Source organism: Bufo gargarizans, chromosome 2 (genome assembly GCF_014858855.1).
Source record: "Bufo gargarizans isolate SCDJY-AF-19 chromosome 2, ASM1485885v1, whole genome shotgun sequence".
NCBI lineage: Eukaryota > Metazoa > Chordata > Amphibia > Anura > Bufonidae > Bufo > Bufo gargarizans.
In genome coordinates, this window is record NC_058081.1 from 55,828,876 (window position 1) to 55,834,875 (window position 6,000).

Consider the following 6,000-nt stretch of genomic DNA (forward strand, 5'->3'; position numbering starts at 1 on the left):
AGTAGAGATATAGGTCTGCCCTAGCTAAAAGGAAGGGCTCAGATCATGTAGTCAGAGGTCAAGTAGCTATGTATCATATAGTCAGAAGTCATGTCGTCAGGGGTCACGTAGCCAGTGATCATGTGATCTGCGATTATGTAGTCAGAGGCCATACAGTTAGAGGTCATGTAGTCAGGTATCATGTAGTCAGACGTCAGACAGAGGTCGTGTAGTCAGGGGTTATGTAGTCAAGTAGAATGTTATCATACATCGTGTATTCCAAGGTCATGTAGTCGGGGATCATATGATCAGAGACGTGGATTTTGGCGTTTTCAGCTGCCCCCATCACATGCTCAATTTTCCCTTAATTAGCGGGCAGAGCGCTGCTGAATTGCTCTGCCTGATCATAGAGAGAACTGTTCAGATGCAGTTATTGTCCTCTCTAACACATCCCTGGACTCATCTCCATGATCAGTAACACCAACACTGAAGCCTGGAGAGGTGAGTAACCACTGGACCCTAGGTATACACAATTAACTCTTCCACTGCCCTCCATCAGGGATCTTAAAGTTTACTATTTAACTGCCATACACTAGTAGGGAGCCTAACCTTAAGCCTTTCACTGCCCTAGATCACCAGGTGTCTGTGAAGGTTCTCATTTATCCAGGTCGTGGTATATATCTGTAAAGAATAAATCAGGCAACTAGACTTACTGTAGATTTCTTGAAAACGTTTCACTCGTTCTTCCAACGAGCTTTCTCAATTGTGAGTGATTGTACAAAAATTCTCTGGGAATAAATATGTAACTGAATCCACATCTGGTAATTATACCCAGCATGGGGTCAACGGTGTTGATCCCATTATCCTAATTGGAGTCAGTAGGTGATAATGACCTCCCAGAAAAAGGTGTCAAGACAGCATTGTATGTGGCAGACAATAGATGTCTAACCCCACCCCCACCCCCGCCTCTATTGAAGCTTGGCTTCTCCATTTTTACATAGATGGCCTTCTTCATACCTCGTTTGTACCAATCGGCCTACTTATCCAAAACACGTACATGACTGTCTTCAAAGGTGTGAGACATCTATTGTCTGCCACATACAATGCTGTCTTGACACCTTTTTCTGGGAGGTCATTATCACCTACTGACTCCAATTAGGATAATGGGATCAACACCGTTGACCCCATGCTGGGTATAATTACCAGATGTGGATTCAGTTACATATTTATTCCCAGAGAATTTTTGTACAATCACTCACAATTGAGAAAGCTCGTTGGAAGAACGAGTGAAACGTTTTCAAGAAATCTACAGTAAGTCCAGTTGAATTGATTTTTTCTTTACAGATATCTAGATCACCAGGGATACTGACACTAACACCTTTACTACCATACCGTATGGGTATACCTAATTATTAGGGTGATGTGATAACTCTATATAGTAGTTGTCTACTGTATGCATTGTATTATATGCATATACTGTATGTTGTACTTTTGCTATGGCAAAGTTTGCTATACTCACCCGTAAGCAGCGTGGCTTTATCAAACTATTTTGCTTATTTTTCTTTCCAGTGGATGTAATATACTTGAATTTTTCTAAAGCATTTCATAATGTCCCTCACATGCGCTTATTGCGGTATTAAGGTCCTTTGGTTTACATAGTACAACTTTGGCTAAAAATTGACTACAATACCATCTTCAAAGAGTAGTAAAAAATGGCTTAGATTCAACCTGGTCTAATACGCTCGTTGACAAAAAGAATGCACCCAGATAGCAATGTCGGATTGCTGCAAAACACATCATGCAGTTAGGTCTCGGGCAGATAAGTAAATGATTACAGGTGTAGTCACTGGGTCTTGCCACAGAAAGGCGTAAGGATGCTTCCCCCACTGCTCTATAAAAAGGCTCTAAGAGGCTACTTTTGGGTAGTGTACCTCTTGGTGATAGATCATTGACTTCTAAACATGCCTGTATGACACACTTGAAGACATTTTTCCCAGTTGACAGATATTGAGAGGGGGCGTATCATTAGACTGAGAGAAGGAGGATGGTTGTTTTTATTAACTGCCTGACATCTAGGTCGTTCTGACCTAGTTGTTAGGAGATGTTGGGAGCAGTAGTCATGTGAAGACACACACATGCTCAACAGGTTCCTGATGGCCCAGACAGACCACCAGTAGACAGGATTGTTTGATCCAATAACAAGCACTAGCAGCTCCCACAGTTTCACTGTCCACCATCCAGACACAGGTTGCACCTTCATTAAACACCCTTGTCTCTTACCGGGCCATTTCCAAGTGCTTAGTAGAAGAAAATTTGGTGTCACAGTGCCCATTATGTCTCCTGCCATTGACAGCCTGCCATCGTCACCATCATTTGCAGTAGTGTCATGAACGAGAAACCTGGACTGCTATGGACTGGAACCGTATCGGTTTTAGTGATGAGTCCCAGTTCAGGTTGGGTTTAGAGGTCTCATGTTGAGAGCTTCAATCCTGCCTTTGATGTAGAGCGACACACACTGCCCCAGCTGTTGGTGTGATGATCTTGGGGGAGCCATTGCATATGATAGTTGGTTACCCCTAGCAGTAATATGAGGGACACTAATTGTGCAAATACAGGGAGAACATAAGAACTTCAGATGTTGGCCTTGGTCAGATTCAAAACCAGGACCCCTGATCTGCAAGACACCAGTGCTAACCACTAAGACACCATGTTTCCACCATAAACTTCTCCTTTCGCTCTGATATTGCAATCACTTACATATATCATCATTACAGTCAGAAAACGATATAAAGCCACAGCACTCCAATAATCCTTGTTCTTTCCTTATTTTATTGCACCAAACACAGCAACTTTTTGATCTTGCTGTCTTTCAAGCTCACAAGACTGGACCAGCTGGAAACCCAGTGAGTAGTGCTGTCCTATCACCAGTGGCGTATCTATCACAAGGCAAACAAGGCATTTGCCTAGGGCGGCACTTGCCAATGGAGCGGCAAAATGCCTTGTTTGCCCCTTGTCCCATCTGTCTTATATGCCGGTATACTCAGAAGATCCGATGGTATATTCTAACCCCCAGGCGTTCCCATGGTGACGGGGACGCTTGCCTGGGGGTTAGAATATACCATCGGATCTGAGTTTTCACGATCTCAGTGAGATTGTGAAAACTCAAATCCGATGGTATATTCTAACCCCCAGGCGTCCTGCTTGCCTGGGGGTTATAATATAGAGGGCCAGGCCGCTCACAGGAGTACATTTATAAACTAATCAGTAACTTTAACTTTAATCATTGCTGATCTCTTTACTTGGATACCTTACTCTGTCTTAGCTCCGGTAACAGCAGGCAGTGCGGGCGGGTGGCGCTCACTCACTGATGTCACACGCCTGCTCCTCCCACTAGGCGGCGCAGGCGCGTGACGTCAGTGAGTGAGCACCGCCCGCCCGCCCGCACTGCCTGTTGTTACCGGAGCTAAGACAGAGTACGGTATCCAAGTAAAGAGATCAGCAATGATTAAAGTTAAAGTTACTGATTAGTTTATAAATGTACTCCTGTGAGCGTCGGGGAGGGGGATCTGTGGATGACACTGTTTAGGTGAGGGGGATCTGTGGATGGCACATAGGAAGAGGTGGGGTTTAGAGAGAAAGGGGTTTGGCCTTGACAGGAAGGGGTGGGTCAAATTTATATTAGGGGGCCGCCCGAGTTTAGTCTCGCCTAGGGCAGCACAAAACCAAGATACACCACTGCTTATCACTATGCATCATTACAGTCACACATAAAAAGCTTCATTCCATTTTAACAACTCCTTATTTTTTCTGTCAGTGTCAGATATGGGTCCAAATTGACAGAAAGCAGGGAAAACACAAGTAGGTGTGGTTTGCAATACAATAGTGCAGCACAAAATAGCACCCCAGCAGAACCAAATACCACAGTACCACAGTGCAGCATGAAATACCTCCCAGAAGCTGCCCTCTGTGATGGTCACATACTGTCCTTTTCCTCCTCCAGTTTTCTGCAATGAAGAGTCAGAGGAGCACTACAGTGCTAAATACCTATTACATCTGGTGACATCTCCTCTGGTGTAGATGTTCTCTTTCCTCATCTTCTTCAATTGGATCGGACTATCACTTTTAAGCCACATCTTTGTACAGTTTACAATCAGAGACATTTTTAATTCCTCACTTTTTCATCCTCCTCTCCGCCTTCTCAACACAAACTCCCTACTTTGGTGACCCGACAGTGTCATCGTGCTGCCACTCCCAGTACTGTGCCCACTGTGCTCACCCATGTCCACAGTAGCAATGGCTTCTCTGCCCTGCCACAGTATTCACCTCCAGTACAACTGTATTCGTGAACCGTATGCTTCAGTGAGGTAACTGGTGACTGCCCCATTGTTATGTTGGGCATAATGTCTTCTAGGCAGGGGAATTGAAGCCTAACAGATGTTTATTAGCGAGAGCTGTGACTATATTGCATTGCACCTTTAAGACTGTAGCGGTGTACTCCCAGTTTGGGGAGTTCACGGTTCACATATCCCAACACTGGAGCGTCCTAGGTGGCGTTAGGTTATAAAAGAAGATGCCAGAGCATAGTCACCTAGTGTGTATGGCAGCATGCTGCTGAGTCTTGGTACACTAGCTGGTAGCTGAGAGTGGTAGAAACACTGACATCCAATGGTGTGGTAAAGCACTGCTGTCCACACCATGGACCTGTTGTGGACTGCTACCACTCACTGGGTTGCTTATGTAAGTGCTCACTCTGGTGAAGAAACTGCCTTGAGTAACGCACGTGGTTGTGGTCAACTTCTAGATAGAGACTACAATATGGTAGACCCGAGCTTGAGACTATGGAGGGAGAAGTACCTAATATTGCCACTCTGCCAGCCATTGCACCCTACTGCCGTATCAAAAACTTTATGTAGAGGTCCAACATATGCACCTTGAGATGTGCTGTGACCTGAAAAAGAAGATGTCCTTTGGCTAGTAGGGGAGGCCCACCTGAGAAGCCTAGTGCAAGTATCCTGTGAATGGAGCATGATGTCCTGCTGAGCAGCAACTGCCTGTGGGACATGTCCTACTACTTGTGGCATCTAAACATGGTCTAGTGCCATCCATTTAAGGAGTATGGAGACTTCCACCAAGAGCCTGTTTGATTGCTATTAGTAACTAACAAACCCCATGCCTCAGAATGCTGTGTGTGTAACTGCCAAGCTCTGTGCCTCTACTGTATGTAACCATCAAGTTTGAGCACTCTCTGGAATATTGTAATCATGTATTCGGTGCCTCAATTTGAGAAACTTCCATTCAAGAGAAACTTTGCTGTCTCTGTGTGAGTCACTGCGCCAACCTCAAGTGTAGAGATCATAGGTCACAACCATAGGTATCTGACCCTCTTACATATGTGTGTTCATATGCCGTAATCATGCGTCTATGTTTGGAAAGACTTTCTACAGGATTTTGGAGGGTGTCTGTGGGAATTTGTACCCAGGACCTTCATGAAATGGTTACTACAATTTTGTAAAATAAAATTGTTGATATAAGGAACCAAGCCCTGAAAGACTTTCTCCGGGTAGGGTCAAAGTGGTGGTGTTTGAAGGCAAACAAAACAGCAAGCCCTCAGTTCCTGGGTGGTAAAACCAGGCATTATGGGATCTTTGGAGTAGGGAGTGCTGTCTTGTAGAATCTCCACTGACTTGTGCTCTTAGACCCTTGTACTATGAGACCGGGGGGACTAGCACTTGCACACCACCACCCAACTACAAGTGTAACTCTTACACAGACCAGGGAGCTTAAATTAGGGACCTTAGTACCTGGGCAGGTCTTCCTCTAGTGCAGTAATATCCTTGCAGGGCTGGATTTAGTTTGGTGGCTACTCTGTGCATTGGCATCTATGGATGCTTTCCTTACACTATCCTCTAAAGCAGGCATGGCCAACCTGCGACTCCCCAGCTGTTCTTAAACTACAACTCCCACCATGCCCTGCAGTAGGCTGATAGCTGTAGGCAGCTTGGGCATGCTGGAGAGCCTCAG